At 40.7% G+C, this 16,099-nt stretch overlaps 1 protein-coding gene across 2 annotated transcripts in view; it reads right to left on the reverse strand.

The window, feature by feature from the left end:
• SAMSN1 (SAM domain, SH3 domain and nuclear localization signals 1) overlaps window positions 1-16,099 on the reverse strand; it is a 396,747-nt gene that overhangs the window by 213,313 nt on the left and 167,335 nt on the right. Inside the window, exon 3 of one of the 2 annotated variants that reach the window (XM_075909843.1) lies at window positions 12,972-13,036. The gene's annotated coding sequence lies outside the window, so the exon portion shown is untranslated. Of the gene's footprint in view, window positions 1-12,971; window positions 13,378-16,099 lie in introns of those variants that run through there. The other variant, XM_075909842.1, reaches the window with a different exon arrangement.

Here is a 16,099-nt window from a genome sequence, read left to right on the forward strand (position 1 = left end):
GACCACTGGTCTAAGGCTATATCTACACTACTGCAGTAGTCAGCCTATGCTACATAACTCCAGTATGTGAATAATGTAGCTGGAGTCGACATACCTTATGTTGAGCTACTGCAGGGTTTATACCATGGGGGGTTGATGGGAGAGTTTTGATTTCTCTTACTCTTCTCAAGAAGAGAGGGATTGACTGCAGATCAATTTGCAGGTGATTTGGTGGGTCTTAATTAGACCCACTAAATCAACCACCAGTGGATAGATTTTGAAGCATGGGCACCAGCTTTTAGCTTCCCCTTGCCCTTCTGATGCAGAGGCAACAAGGAGGGGAGTGTTGGTGCGTGTAGTCGATAAGATTAGCCAATAAGCCCAGGCTTATCAGTTAATAATGTAGTCAACTACATGTTCACATCCCATGTCCCTACTAGCACTGAGCTGTCCGTAGTGCTGCAGTTCCCTTTGGCCAGCTAAGAGGGCCATCTGCAGTCCTCTGTCTCCAGCAAGGAACTGCCTGTGTCTACCTCTGCAACTCCTTTCTATAGATCCCTTCTGTGCCCTGATTGGCTGCTTCTTCTGCAGTTACTCTAACCTGCTTGGAGACGTCTCCACTGCACTTTTCCTAGGAATAGTGTGTCAGGACCCTAAGCCTCCAATAGGGGCCTCTGGGCCTAGTCCAAACCATCACACTGCCATACAATGAGGCAGATAGCTCTCTGTGCAGCCCCCATTCTACACCACCACAATGGATCATAAGGCCTTAGCACAAACCTTGGGCACCAAAAGGGATTTCACCCAATATGCCCAGTATTACACACAAGACTACTTACAAGCAACATTAAGATGGCAAAGTCAAGCTCTCAAAACTTTGGGGATACATCTATACTGCACATTGTTGTGCAAGAAGATATGCAAATGAGGTGTGGGGACAAATATCGCCGTGCCTCATTTGCATACCTAATGAGCAGCCATTTTTGCAGAAGGGGGTTTTGCTCAAGAAGTAGCAGTCTACACTGCTCCTTCTTGTGCAAAAAACCCCTCTTGTGCAGGAGCTGTTCTGCCACTTATTTTCAGGAAGAACAGCTTCTGTGCAAGGATTTTTTTATGCAAGAAGAAGCAATGTAGACAGCTCCTTCTTGCACAAAAGCCCCTTCCACAAAAATGGTGGCTCATTAGGTATGCAAATGAGGCATGGTGATGGTCAGCCGCTCACCTCATTTGCATATCTTCTTGTGCAACAATGCGCAATTTAGACATAGCCTCAATGAGTTAAAGCAGTCTGTGCACACCTGATTCAGTCCTCTTTTGTGAATGAATTATGACAGTCTTTAATGATATAATCACATAGGCTATGTCTAGACTGCAAGCCTCTTTCGAAAGAGGCTCTTTCGAAAGATACTTTCGAAAGAGCCACTTTCGAAAGAGCCTCTTTCGAAAGAAAGCGTCTAGACTGCACACGGAACTTTCGAAAGAGCAAGCCGCTTTTTCGAAAGAAAGCACCCAGTGAGTCTGGATGCTCTCTTTCGAAGAAGCCCTATTTACATTCAAGAATGCCTTCTTTCGAAAGAAGCACTTTTGAAAGAAGGCGTTCTTCCTCGTGAAATGAGGTTTACCGCCGTCGAAAGAAAAGCCGTGTTCTTTCGATTTAATTTCAAAAGAACGCGGCTGCAGTCTAGACGCAAGTGAAGTTTTTTCGGAAAAAGGCTACTTTTCCCGAAAAAAACCCTGAGTCTGGACACAGCCATACTGTTTTTCCACTGGAACCACTGCCTCATTCAGTGTGCATAATGGGCATGTTCTAGAGATGAATTGGGGCCTTTCGCATTGTCAGAGCTGTGCGGTTCAGCCTGCATCTAAATGAGGCCTAGCATTTTCCCATTTGCTTTGCAGTTGTGTCTTGTTAAAACAAGAGCAGTCACTAGATCACAAGTCAGTACCGACTTTTCTCCAGAGGGAAGAGTTAGTTAGTAAATTATAAACTAAACCTACTTGCCTAAGAAAGCAAACCAAATATTTTAAGAAAAATACTGGGACTGGTTTTCTGCTTGACTTCAGATGCACAATGGCTCCCTGTCAATACTGATTCTGTGGGACTGTAGTTGATTTGTAAGATGGTGGTGAGCTGATTGTGTGATGGGATGAATTCTAGATGTGGAATTTGTGGGGAAGAAGAAAGTTTAGTAATGTGGATCTTTGTTTGCTTGGAAGCCTTTTCAAAATTATTTCCCTCCCCTTTGGGAAATGTCACAGGGTCCCCCCATTTTTCACTATTTCACAGAGTCAGGCTGAGTCAGGCCTGGTCTATACTTAAAATGTTACTACGGCAGTTAGAGGTAGTGACTTTTAGTTGACATAATTATTTAGGGGAAAAAAAACATATTATATTGTGTGGCAGACAGCTGGCTAAGCCAGAGCTCTGCCACTACAGCCTGGCTGAGAAGGCCAATTGCAGACAGCTCAGCAAGCCCAGATCTGATGGGCTAATGGAAGCAGCTGTGGGCCTCGTTAGGCAGAGGGCTATATGAGGCAGCCAGAGGGGAAGTGAAAAGGAAGGAGCAACGAGCCAGGGTGTGGCTGAGCATGCTCCCCCAGGTAGAAGGAGAGGCTGGCTGAGTTTGCTGTAATCCAAAACTCTGTAAATAGAAAGTGGTGGGACACTTACAATAAAAAGGGTCTGCACCAGAAAGGGTTTCTGGATGGTTTGTCGACAAAGAAGGTGTCCCAGGGTGAGGGGCTTGAGCGAGGACCTTGGTACAATTGGTACTTTCCAGTTATGACAGCACAAGTCACTTTGCTTAAGTGGAATAAACTAATTGGTGGATCAGCTTCTCTACTGGGGGTAGTGGGATTGGGCAATAGAGTTAAAGCAGCAAAACTTGAGTGTAGACATGGCCTCCATGAAAGTTAAAAAAGCATGTGTGGGGTTCGGAGTAGGATGGTGGGGAAAATTGAAAGGAAGAGAACTACTAGTGAAGACGAGATGGTTAATGGGATGGGCACCTGAAAAAGGAACTCAGAAATTAGATGTAGCTTGTGGCATGGGTATATATTTTGGCCAGAGCCACAAAATGTAATGAAAATCATGCGCTTAAGATGTGCAATTTATTTGCTATCCAGACAGGTTTTTTTCTCCCTGTTTTTAATATGCTTTGAAATATTCTGGCTTGGAGATTTGTGAATTAAAGGGTGAAATTAAATAGCATTAATAAAAAAGAAATAGTCTACCCCTCCTCTGGTTAAGGTCAGTGACAAAACTCCCACCAACTGGAAGAAGAACTGGCCTGCACCCATGATCCTTCTGTATAGGCTGTAATGTGAAATCACGCTTAAGCTATTCCACAGACTCAATGAGCCGAAGTCATCTATGGTGTAGCTCTGCTGGAGTCAATGAGTCACAGAAGGGATGGATTTGGCGCATTCTCTGGAAAACAAAACTGTTAGGGCAGGCTGACCTTATATGCAACAAGAATGTAAATAACGTGATTTTTTTAAAATTACTAAATGCCTTAATAATCTTATTCCTAGTACCAAGGGATTTTTTAAGCAAAGTTCAGACTCTCTACATTGAACAGTTACATGCCAGAATAGATATTTTGATATCTCTTTAGTAAAACAACAATGGAATGGTTCATCCATCTGAATCTAAAAAGGGTTTTGAAAGCTTGTTGTACAAATGATGTAGCAGGTATCTCTTTGCCTAAGACTAAAATGCAGCCCTGAGGCAAAACATGGCTGCTATTAACAGCACACTGCGATACTAGACAAGGGCTTGGAGCACAAAATAAAGAATAATGCCATATTAATTTGAAACTGCTGGGGTAGTATAAGCAGGCAAAATACACAAATTGCCCACAGTGGAATTTAGCCAGAAGAGAGGCTAATACCCATAACTCTTGTCAAAAGCATCATGGGATTATAGCGAATGGTCAGTTTCATGCCTCATCCATAAAAGCTATTCCAACCACACAGAGCTTTTTTAATACCACATGGGGAACTTGGCTCAATAGCAGTACAGAGAGAAGACTGAAAGGACTTAAATGGATCACTGTAACCACTCCTTGTACTTCTTAGATTTTCCTTAGGAGTCTTCCATCCCAGTGTTGCTACCCCAGCCTCACTTAGCCTATCAGCTCTCACAAGCTGACATCTTGAGGCGGTTTTGCTGCAGTTCATGCAAAATACAGAGGCTAATGAAACAAACATCCTTTTTCTCTCTCATCTCTAGCTCTCATTTCCTGGTGGTGAATTTGCCAATATTGAGGGCTTCACTGGGATTTAATAGGTACACAGGCTGTATTCTGGTCCTTTACCAAAGGGGAAATTTACCTTCAGAAAAAGAATCTGTCATCCATCAGTGGTGGCAACATATTGACAAAAAGTGCAGAACTGATCATTTCCCCTCACCATGTAAACACACAAGTGAACACATCTGGATACTGTATTAGCATGTATGCAAGCCCATAGGAACCCTTAACAACTAATATTCACTAAAAGAATGATCAATGTTTCATACACTAACGCTCATCTCTACAGTCAAATTTACTGACAGGTTTTTCTCCATTTAATACAACTATTTTGAATCACCATTCCCAAGCAATCCAAATGGAATGAAGTTTTGAGCCTACATTTTAGCAGGAGTCTGCTGGATGACCTGTCCAAGTTTCTTTTCTGCATTTATATTTTCCAGGCACAGATGAATATGTGGTATTATATATTGTGTTGTTCTGTTCAGACTGGGGTTGGCATGAACTATTTTAAATAGTTTAATTGTAACTGCTTCTGTAGAGAGAAGAAGCTGAAATACAAAATTCTAAACAGTTTCCCAATGAGGAGCACTACATGCTTTCTGAATGTGTAGTGTACAACATTCCTTCAAGTTCCAGTTCCTCCCCTCCAAGCACACCTGGGCAAACAGCATCCTCTCCTCCTGTCAGCCAGTTAGTCCATAACAGGGGCTACCTAGCCACTAAGCAGTCTACTAAGGTAGTCTGCATGCCATACCAACAACTGCAAGAAAGGGAAGATTTGCCTAAGAACCATGTGACAGTTTGAAATGTCCTTGTGCCTGTCAGGCTGCAGTGGAGAAAATGTCGCCTCACAGACAAAAGGAAAGAAAAATGCCACCCAAGCAGGTGAAAGTAAAAGCTTTACAATTCATGTCTTCCAGGTATAGAATGAAGAGTTATGCACTTCTCTTCAGGCATTTTCCCCCCATCTTGTTTATGCACTTCTAACTGACCTGATTATGTCAATGTCCTCTGATATTCTTTACAATAATTTCAGTTCATTGCAGTGACACTCCTGATGAGGGCAACGTTGAACTTAACAGGAGGGTTGCTCAGATTCCTGGATGAGGTTTCTGTTACTGTGCCACTGTGAGTTTTATGGATCAGGATTTGCTACCCTACAAGGAAAAAAATGCCAATGCACTCAGGATCTGGAAACATACTATGCTATGCCCACGAACAGGAGGAAGAAAAGGCAGGCTCAACATGGTATTAACAAATCATTCACCCAAAGGCTTCTTTGCATTCTTATTTTCTTCTCCCTCCTCAGGAGAAAGTTTACATTAAATATATGAGTGATAGAAACTGAATGTGTGTTTCTTATTCTTATTGTTATGCAACAACATAATTGTAAATTACAACATCTTGAAATATATAATTGTTATGTCTATCAATTAAGAAGCACTTTTCTAAAGACTTATATATGATTAATTAGTACTTAGAATGATTTTCTTCTATAGATTGTAAAATGCTTTACTAAAGAAGATAAACCCCAAATTTCATAAAAGAGAAGCTGAGATCCATCACATCTAGGACACAACTGACAATGGAATCCAGTTTCTTTATTCTTAATATTGGACCACACTATCTCCTCTGATTTTCAAACATTCACATCAATTTACTTAAATTCACAGAAATTATAAAATGTATTTCTCCCTTAAATTTTCCCTTTTGCTTATTTTCTTTAAGGCATACATTATTCTGGGCAACTATTTATTTAAATAACATAGTTTAAATGCAGTGCAATCCTTTATAAAGGGGTAACTATCTAGAGAGATTTTATAAATTAACTGTAGTAAGTCTCCAACAGGGGCAAGTTTAAATCTGCCTTTTGAAGAGAGTGTCTTGAGACTACAAAGAAAACTAGAAAATGAAGACGAATATTTTGTCAGATTTAACCTTTGTGGAATATGAAAAGATGCTGAGGACACGTAGAGCCTGTTAAGTGCCACTGGAACACAGGTATGCAGCAGCTCTGACAACCATCAGGCCAGCAACAAAAAACTATGGTTGAGCTTTTTAAAGCAGTACAAATCCTTGCAAAACATCAACATACTCCAAACATAGCGGGTGTCTAATAAACTTGCCATTTACTGCCATAACTCTTTAAGATCAGTTGCAAACTCTCCATACTAAGTTTGGGAGTATGTCCTTTAGCACTGTATTTCTCCAAGCTAACAAAGAAAGAGGCATATTGGAAGCTTTTTCAGGTTCTCTACACTGCACCTGGAGCTTGAAATAAGCTACACAATTTGATCTCTGCAAATTGCATAGTTTATTTCAAGTTAATTTCAAAATAGCTTATTTCAAAATTTGGCTCTGTCTACACAGCACTTATTTTGAAATAAATTGCTATTCTGAAACATCCCTTACTCCTCGTGGAATGAAGTTTACAGGGACATTGGAACAGTAAGGCATGCTCAAAGTACGCGGAATAGCTATTTTGGGATACCTCTGGTATCCCAAAATAATGGTGCAGTGTAGACGTAGCCTATAACAGTAATATACAAGATCCTGTTTCTATTCTGAAAAAGAAAAATTTGCAGTGTCCCTCATAGCATCTAGATTGAGGTATGTCAGAGGAAAATAACATCTTTGGATGAAAGATGTTGTGCACTTTTCTGTATTTCAAGCAGCAAATACCACGTTGGCCTGAATGACTGAGGAAACAAAAGCTATTTTGTAAAAAGGAATCCTAATATAGGCCTGTTTCATCTCATTCAGAACTTCCATTCAGTAATTTCTTAATTTATAGCCAAGATACTTAAAAAAAAACTATTCAGAGCACACAGGCTCCAATTAACGTATTCTTAAAAAGAAGATAAACTATGTTCTTTCAGCTTCATGTGTTTTAGCAAGAATCATGAGAAGTAACATTTTCTTTAGCTATATTTTATTAGTGGTGATGCATGAGGCAAGAGCACAGTTTGATCTTCATATTCTGTAAAAGTCCCATTGCTGGGAGTAAGGAATACCTTACTTAGACCAATAAGGAAAGAAATAGTGACCTGCGAGTGAGAAATACTGAATTTCTATGCCTCACCAATTTCTCACATTTATACAGTAGTGTAATTTATCCAGCAGAGAGTAAGATATGTTATCCATTACTGACAAAAAAATGCCACTTCCTGTGAGGGGTCCGGGAAAGAGGGTTATCTCAAGCCTTAGCCTATGTAATAAATTGTTAGTACATTATCACAAGAGCACTCATAATGTACTCTGTACTGCCCAGCTAGAAAAAACAATGCAATCCTGCCCCGACACTATATACCTGTCACAAGGTTGTGAGGAGCAACTAGTGCTGGTAGAGCATTCTCCAAGTTTAAGGGGAGTTTAAGAGGTAGAGCAAGAGATCCTGCTGCTGAACAGGCTACCAGGTAAGAATACTAGCTTTTGGTGTAAGTCAGTTTGCTCAACTGTTTGAATTTTGAATTTTGATTCTGATTTCAGGTGACTTCAGTTTCAGTTACTGTGGCAATTGGGACTGAGTGCCTGACCTTTGTTCCCTTGATTGCCTTTGATCAGCCTTCCCCTGTGTGACTCATGAGGGGGTAGGCCTGACCTACGTGAGCAGGCTTTAAAAGCCAGTGGCAGCGGGACCAGGGTAGCGAAGCAGACAGAGGAGTTTAAGAGGGCGTTTGACAGAGGGAGGCCTACAATGGTCAGGAAGACCCACAACACCTGTGCCAGCACTGCTTCTGTCTCCTCCTACTGAATTCCGAGCCAACTGTTCCCCACCTCCACCAAACAGGAGCTACCCCAAGTAAGCCCCCTCCCACCTCACACTCAAACCTCCAGCCCAGCCTTGAGTGCCCTCCTGCATTCTGAATCCCTAATTCCCTCCCAAATTCTGCACCCCAACCCTGACCCCACTCTACCAACCTAGTTCCTATCTAGACCCCACACCCTAAGTCCTCCCTGCACCCTAACTCCCACGTAGACCCCGCACCTCTAGCCCAGCCTCCTGCCCTGAGCCCGATCCCACACTCCAAACCCCACCTGTGCCCCAAATAACTCATCTCCAGCCCTACCCCATCCCTCATCCCACCCCTGCCACATGTCCATGTGCAGAATGAATTTTTTCTATGTGTACCAATATGGAGATGATGTGCAACAAAATTCATTTCACATATGGACATAAAAAATTAAAGGGAAAATGGGTTAGTATGATTTGGTCCATTAGATACTCCCTTTGATTTAAGCTGCAACTTAAATGCTCAACACTTTTGCAGATCAAACTCCAAGATCTGAAGTCAGGCACCCCAAAAATGAGACACGCACAATTAACAACCAGTTTACTGAATGTCACTTGCCTAGCATCACATATGAAGTCTATGGCAGAGTTAGGGACAGAATAAAGTTCTCCAGGGCAGCCTTCTACTGACTTACACTGGCTGAAGATTTGGTCCAAGATCTCCATTCAATAGTTGTTTGGCATTGCCACAGGTTAGGGTATAGGAGAGTACTGAATGCTGTCATCTCAGCTTGCCTGCACCTCATCACAGGCTAGTTCATAAGTTTGGGGTAAAATCCCCTTCAGGAGTCCTGATCTTCCTTCTCGAGAGCAGATCTTTGATGTTGTGGGAGGGTTTGGGGAGAACCTGGACCCACCCACTACTCCAGGATCTAGCCTAGGGGCCCTAAGGCAATGGCAATAGGCAGGGTTACTGCCTCTCAATCTGGTAGCTTCTCCCTGGGCCAATTCCCCAAATAATCCCCCCCTCCCCCAGCACTTTTCCTTTGGTACTTTCTCATCAGTTCTCTTCTACACCAGACTCCCTCCTTCCTGTTCTTCACTCTTTTCCTTCCCCCATCTTAGCCCTTTAAAGCAACACCATAGGCCTTAAATGGTTGCAGGTGTCTAATCAGCCTGTGGCTTCTAGCAAGCTCTAATTGACCTGCCAGCCTGATTATGCTGTACTTTGGCTTGGCCTTTTTTTTACTCAGGGAAGATAAATCTGTTCACCAAAGCCCCAGAATGCCTTTTCTCCTTTAGTGTGCAGCAGACAGCTGGTCTGGGTCTGTTACAGTATTTATTGAGAGATGATTTTTCCAGGTCACTGTATGTTTTCCATCTTCCTATTTGAATTTCCAGTCCAATTAAAAAAAAACTTTCAAAAGATGATAAAATACTTTGCCAGGCAGAAAAGACATTTCTGCTTGAATCACACTATTCATTTGGATATGGAGGATAGAGGAGAGTTTTCTTTCACCAAACAAGAGCACTTCTATTCGTCAGGCTCCTTAGGTGATATAAAAGAGCCACAACAAGACACATTGGATCAGCATAGAAGAGTATACATTATATTTTTCATGTTTCATAAGAACTTTAGTGAATATACAGGGTTATGGTGGAGAAATATTGAGAGTCAATGCTGTGTAAAGGCTTTTATTATCATGATAGGAAAGACCGAGCCTGCTACTGCTTTTTGAAGGGTAGTCCCATTCTACAGAGCTAGCTCAACCTGAGGCTGCACTTCTGACAATATAGCCCAGTATGGAATAGCATAGGCACTCTTTCTTTGTTTATATCCTTTTTCCTGCTAGTCACCAGTAGCATGATTCTCTCTACATCAGTTAAATCCACTTTAAGTCCAAATTGTTCGGGAGGGGGAGACACAAATATAAGAGCACCACAAAGGAACATCTGGACAATTAAATTACACATTAGGGCAAAACATAGCTGCAGTATTCAGATTCTCACGATTCTTTATTAACAGCAATTAGAGCTCTACAAAAATATATCAAAAAGAAAATGTCAAGTTTTCCAGTGCCTCAGTGGAAAAAAAAAAAAAAAAACTATGACATACATAAATCATGTTTCAATATAATGTTTTTCTCATTTCTTAGCATCGCATCTTGGGAAAGTATTCTCATTCTTGAGGGCACCTTACCGAGAGTTAGATGGAAGAGCATGTCAGGTATGGATGGCCTGATTGAGCTTGTTAGCCAATATCCATGGTCATAGCTACTACATAGGGATTAGAAAACTAGTTCAAAAAAATTATCACTCAAGCTCAGAATTTTCACTCCTTTGAAGGATTAAACTTGAACCAAACCCAAATATTGAGATAAACAGTTTTCCCTTCCAGTTTCTGAAGAGACAAGTATGATAAGTTATGACACAGGCTGTGTTTCTTACCATGTCTGGAAGTGGAAACGTCAGCATTCTTTCTTAAAAGCCATTTTCCAGTGAGATTTCAGACCCCATTTTCAAGCAGTGGCAGTCAGATCAATGGTTGTGAATCATAATATGTACAAAAGTAGCCCTTTTTTCTGTTTGTAAATCAAGTCTTATATCTGTTAACAGGGCCAATCAGATGAGGGGCCAGAAAGGCCATTTGGCCTGGGCGTCATGGCCAGGGGGCCTCAAACGTAGACACTTGTTAATTTTTTGCCATTTGATAAGTTTCATGCACATCCCTATTGGACCAAAATATGAAACACTCTCTAAGCATAGAGCTGAAGATTTAAGCAAATAAGAGATCTGAAAGTCTAGAAAAGCATCTGTTAAATTAAAAAATATTCAAACTATGTCTCATTCTTTTTTGGTATCTTATTTTGTTTTCATGTGTGGCCATTTTTTATTTTTATATAACTAGGAGCCTTAAAAGCTGGAAGTGGAACTATCAAATAGTTTAGATAATCAACCTTCAGTCAATCGCATACACTGACTAGTCACTATATCATGTGTGTACTTTGTAATGGAGGCTACATTCCCTACACTTCTCCTGTTTGAATGACAGTGATTTTAAAACAGCAAAATATTGAATAATAAATAGCAAATCAAATAATTCTGGTGTGATTTTTCAGGTGAATAAGCATGTGTGTTAAAATTGGAAAAACTTAAGGGATTCAATAATATTTTCACAAATACCAACTGGTATGATCCTATGAATAAAACCCATTTACTCGAAGTATATTGGCACATTTTTTTTCATCATTCCATCAGCATAACGTACTTAAAGGGTTTGAATAAGCTTCCTAATTCTGAACTTTTGAGTTGTAACCATCAATACTTATTGAGACAGCCAACCAGCCAAAATTTTTTCCTTCTTTCTAATCTCCTAATAATTCTACTATAACAGTTTCATGATCTAATATGTCTGCCTCCAAAAGACCTTCACTATTTTATTGTGTTTCCATGTCTAAACTAAGAATAACATGAAAGTTACAATTAATTCTTAATGCAGAAGAGCTGCTAACCTGAACAGAAGATATTTCTCCAACATGGCATCTACTCTGGCATGGAGAGAGCACTTAGTGCTACTTATCATCCCTTTCTGAACTGGAAGGCCTTATCTGCCTTCCTAAATTTCTCATGCTGTAAACATGTTGTGAAACTCACTCACTCTTGTTTCCACCTCAGTGTTTTGCCGCTCTCTTCATAAGAGCATCAATTATTCATTCATTCCTGCTTCTTTATATTCTTTTGCAAATAAGGTGTTTTATATAGAGCTTTATTTGATTGTTAAGGACCGTCCATAAGCTGTCTGCCTAATGGCCAAGGTAGGAGGCTGGCCTAGCGGTTGAAGCAGAAGTGACTGGGTCTAGTGGCCAGAAACTGAATTAGGAGCTAAATTACCAAGTTCAGGGAGTAGGCCAGAGCTAAGAGACAGGAATCAGGAGCCAAGAGCTGGAACCAGAGTATCAGATAGAGCATGTCAGGAGCCAGGAAAGTAAATCAGGAACAGGGAGCCAGGTGAAGGAAACTAGGAGTCAGAGCCAAGGACAAAGGACAGGAAGCAGGGCCAGAAACTTATTTATAGACAATACTTAACAGCCAGGAATCCAGGCCTGCTGCAGGATTTAAGAATGTCCTCCTGGAGTTTTCAGCCATTCAGGAGGCCAGATTCATTAATTGAATCAACTGAAAGCAATGATCTAGTCTGGATTCAGTTGTGGGTCCCTTATAGTGCCCAAATAACACTACTGCTAGAAGGTATAAATAAAGCATTTACTGCTTCCCACAGATTAATTCAGAATGTTTCTAAGGGTGCATTTACACAGCACCCTTAGCTCAAAATAAGCTGCGTAATTTGTGCTATGCATATTGCGTCGCTTATTTAGATTATATTTTGAAATAGCTTATTTAATAATTTGGTGCTGTCTAAATAACTCACTATTCTGAAACTCGTTATTCTGAATAACTCGCTATTCGTGGAACGAGAGTTACCAGGACATCAGAATAAGCCTCCTGTTATTTCAAAATCTATTTCAAAATAACCAGCTGCTTCAATAGATGTAGAATAAGTATTTCAGGATACTTCCAGTATCCTGATATAGATCCGCAGTATAGACATACCCATAGTGAGTACTAGCATCTCAGCCAATGTTGAATCTTTGTTTAATTGAGATAAGCAAGCATATATTAGAAGTATTTTCCAAATGTTCCTCAATTCCTATGACATTTTATTTCTTTCTCTTGTAGACATGGCTGTATGAAAAGGCGATTTATATGCTTCTGTCTATAATTCATGATATTGCTTGTCTGAGTATTTCCTCGTCAATAAATCTATAATCTCTTGGACATCTGAATATCACCATGTTTAATGCTTGAGGAAATAAACCCCAGTGAAGCTGTTGAGTAAAGAGATAAAATACTTCTATTCTGTAAAGAAAATGTTGCTGAGAGGCAACAATGAAAGATCAGTGTATGTACTAAAGGTAAAATACAACATTGTTTGAATTACTTACCCCTAGTGCAGAGTCTGATTCAAGGTTTCTTCTCCCTTTTGCCTGTTAACTGTACTTTTCACTTCCTAGAAAATAGTGGTCTTTATTATTTCTACTTAAACAATATTTCCCTTCAGTTTTTAACTGTTACACCCATAGAAATGAAACATTAAAAACAAAGTATAATTTTAACGTAACAGTATAACTGCTGACATTTTGCGTCTTCAAGGGCTAAAGAAAGTTAGTAATGAGAGAGTTTACTGTGTATGTCCCTGCACACTAAATACATTACTCAAGAGGTTAAAAGTTCAAAGTTGAGTCAAAGTCTGCACTGCCTCCAACTCTTCCCTTTTAATTGTCGAGGTCAGGAAGTTAATAATACCAGTAATCCCCAGTAGAAACCTCTTTCTCGCTGAATGAACTTTAAACTTGTTCTCTTTTTTGTTTTGGGTTTTTTTTTAAAGGGTAAAAAGTTCAGTGAAAACAGTGGATTTTCCTCTAGTCTCTGCCAATTCAACCTGAAGGGTTAAAAGTTTAACTGTAAAAGAGAAACCTTTGTTCTCTGAGCTATGTTTAAAGAGTTCAATTATTATAAAGGGAAAGATTTCAAACACAAGTGAACGTCCAAAGTGATTCAGTTCCATAATGATGAAAATATTGCAGTAAAAGGAAGTCCTTTGATCTGTTATCACTTATCTCTGAAGTGACTGTCAAAATCTATTTTCTCTTCATTTTGAACTTTGGGAGAGTAATGCAGCCACATGTGTCCCTACATCCAAATGTATCTGTTAAACAGCAACAAGCTGCATTTGTGAAATTGTCCTGCTTTTCACTGGCAATATCTTTTCCCCATGTAAGTATAATGGGGAGGAATGTTGCCTGTACTATGACTTCACCTAGCAACAGTGTGACCCAGTTAGTATCATCAATGGAGGAAGCATCGAGTGTAGATCAGTCAAACGTGTTCTTACCACCTCCCTGTTTAACCTGTCCCTGAAGAATTAAAATCTTATTTAGACCTTCAAGCAATAGTTTTGTTGGTTTCTGTAGAAACTAGAATTAGTCAAGATTTGTGGAAGTTTTTATACTACACACTTTAGTTAAGAAGAAGATAAAATAGTCAAATGAACTGATTTCAATTAAAAGAGTGTTCAACTAATGACGTGAAATCTAGAGACAACTTACCAGCTGTATACGGTTCCATAACATCACGTGTTTGCTTAACACTAGTGTGATTACTGATGCTAGACAAACAGCATGAAAATTCCAAGATCTACAAGCTTTTTTAAGTCCATTTTGCTTAAACCAATAATCCAGGTAAGTGTAAGGCAAACTGAGCACAATTCCTGGTGCGTTTGTCAGAGAGATGCTCCTTTCAGTTCACCTGATAGACATGTTTTCTACAGATTAGGCAGGATTAGTACCTAGGAGTATGGGGGTTCAACTGATTGGCCCATGCCAGCATACAAATCAGGAAGTCATCACAGTGAGACACACCATAGACTGCTTGCTTCTTTCCACTCCAGATGGTGCTGTGCTGAAAACCCCGGATTCTGGCTTTTGACCACAGTTTGACCCTGACTCTGCTACTGCCTCCTGTCTGCAATTTGATGCCTGATCCTAACTTCCTGGCATCTTGTCTTGGCTTGACCCCAACTCTGCAAATTGTCTCCTGAATATAACTTGGTAACTGACCTGTGTAGACTTCCCAGAGCTTAGTGTTGATAGTTTGTTCAGACGCTTTGGCTCCCCACATCCAACCTCTTCATAAAAGATGAAAAAAGTGACCCCTCCTACCAATGGCCCCAGAGACCTGCAATCACCCATCAGCAGGCAGAGAATCTCATGCTATAGGCCCAAGCTACACAATTTGGAACCAAAGCACAGACCCTATGCAAGCAGTTAGCTTGCTGCTGGAGCACGGGCACTATGTTAGCCATTTAGTGTCCCAGTTTTGGCACTGCAGTTACTTGAACCACTGGAAGCTGTTCTTCCTCCTCTACAACAGAAAGTACCCCACAGATCAGACAAAGGTGGAACTGGTTCTCAGCCTCTTTACTGACGAAGTATTCAACTAGGTATCCCCGTTGGAGCAGAATAGCACTATGCTCTCTTCCCTCCTTGATGATCTTTGACAATCCATATAGCATCCACTCTGCAGAGTTTGCCCTCCAGAAACTTCCCCCAGGGCAAAGGCTTGCCATTTCCTATGCTGCTCTGACAGTTTGTGGCTGACGTTGAATGGAATGAGGTAGCCAAATATACCAGCTCTGGTGGGAACTCAGTGCGGAGATAAAAGATGAGCTAGTCCACAACAAAAAGCCCAGCTCTCCAGAGACCTTTATTAATCTTGTCCTGTGCATTGACTTAGGCTGCATGAGCAGAAGGAGGAACCCAATACCCTCTTGTGCACCCACTACACCACAGTCTTGAACCTATGCTGGTCAACCAGGATTGCCAATATGACTCCAAAGGAGAACAAATGTTGACATGTTGAAGCCAAATAAATCTATTTTTTATTGTAGAATGCTACAGTGTGCTCTGGCCTTCTGCCCAGCTTGGAAGAAGTCTAGACACAAACCAGTCAAGGCCCAACAGGGGGAAACAGCCTAGGCATCTCCAGAGTGCTATGTTCTAGAACCACGCACAAGTAGAACACAATCCTATTGCCACTGAGATTCTGGGGGAGGCAAGACAGATTCCCTTGCAACTGATGACAATCTCTAGAGTCACTACCAATTTAATAGGCTTTAAGGCAGCTCAAAAGCATTGTGATCTCTTTCTGGCCAAAACTCATGCTATACCTGGTACAAATTATTGAAGTATTGCTCCAGTTGTTAGGAATACCATCCCCCTCAAGGCTGTAATGGAAGGGGTACCAGGAAATAATATGCTTTATATAATCCATTCCCCATTTTTCCTGATAATTATTGACATTCCTTGGTTGGAGCAGTGAGGCCCATGTAACTTCTGATATCACAGGAGCATTAGCTTCTCTCATGAATCCTGCAGAAAACTTGCCTCCAATAAGTCAACAAACCCTACTCTAGTAAACCACACTTAGGGCCTGAGGAACAGATAAAACCCTGGGAAGCGAGTCTTCAGACAGTGGGGGCTAATCAAAAGGCTCTAAATCAGAATTCTGGCCT

Source organism: Pelodiscus sinensis, chromosome 1 (assembly GCF_049634645.1).
Source record: "Pelodiscus sinensis isolate JC-2024 chromosome 1, ASM4963464v1, whole genome shotgun sequence".
NCBI lineage: Eukaryota > Metazoa > Chordata > Testudines > Trionychidae > Pelodiscus > Pelodiscus sinensis.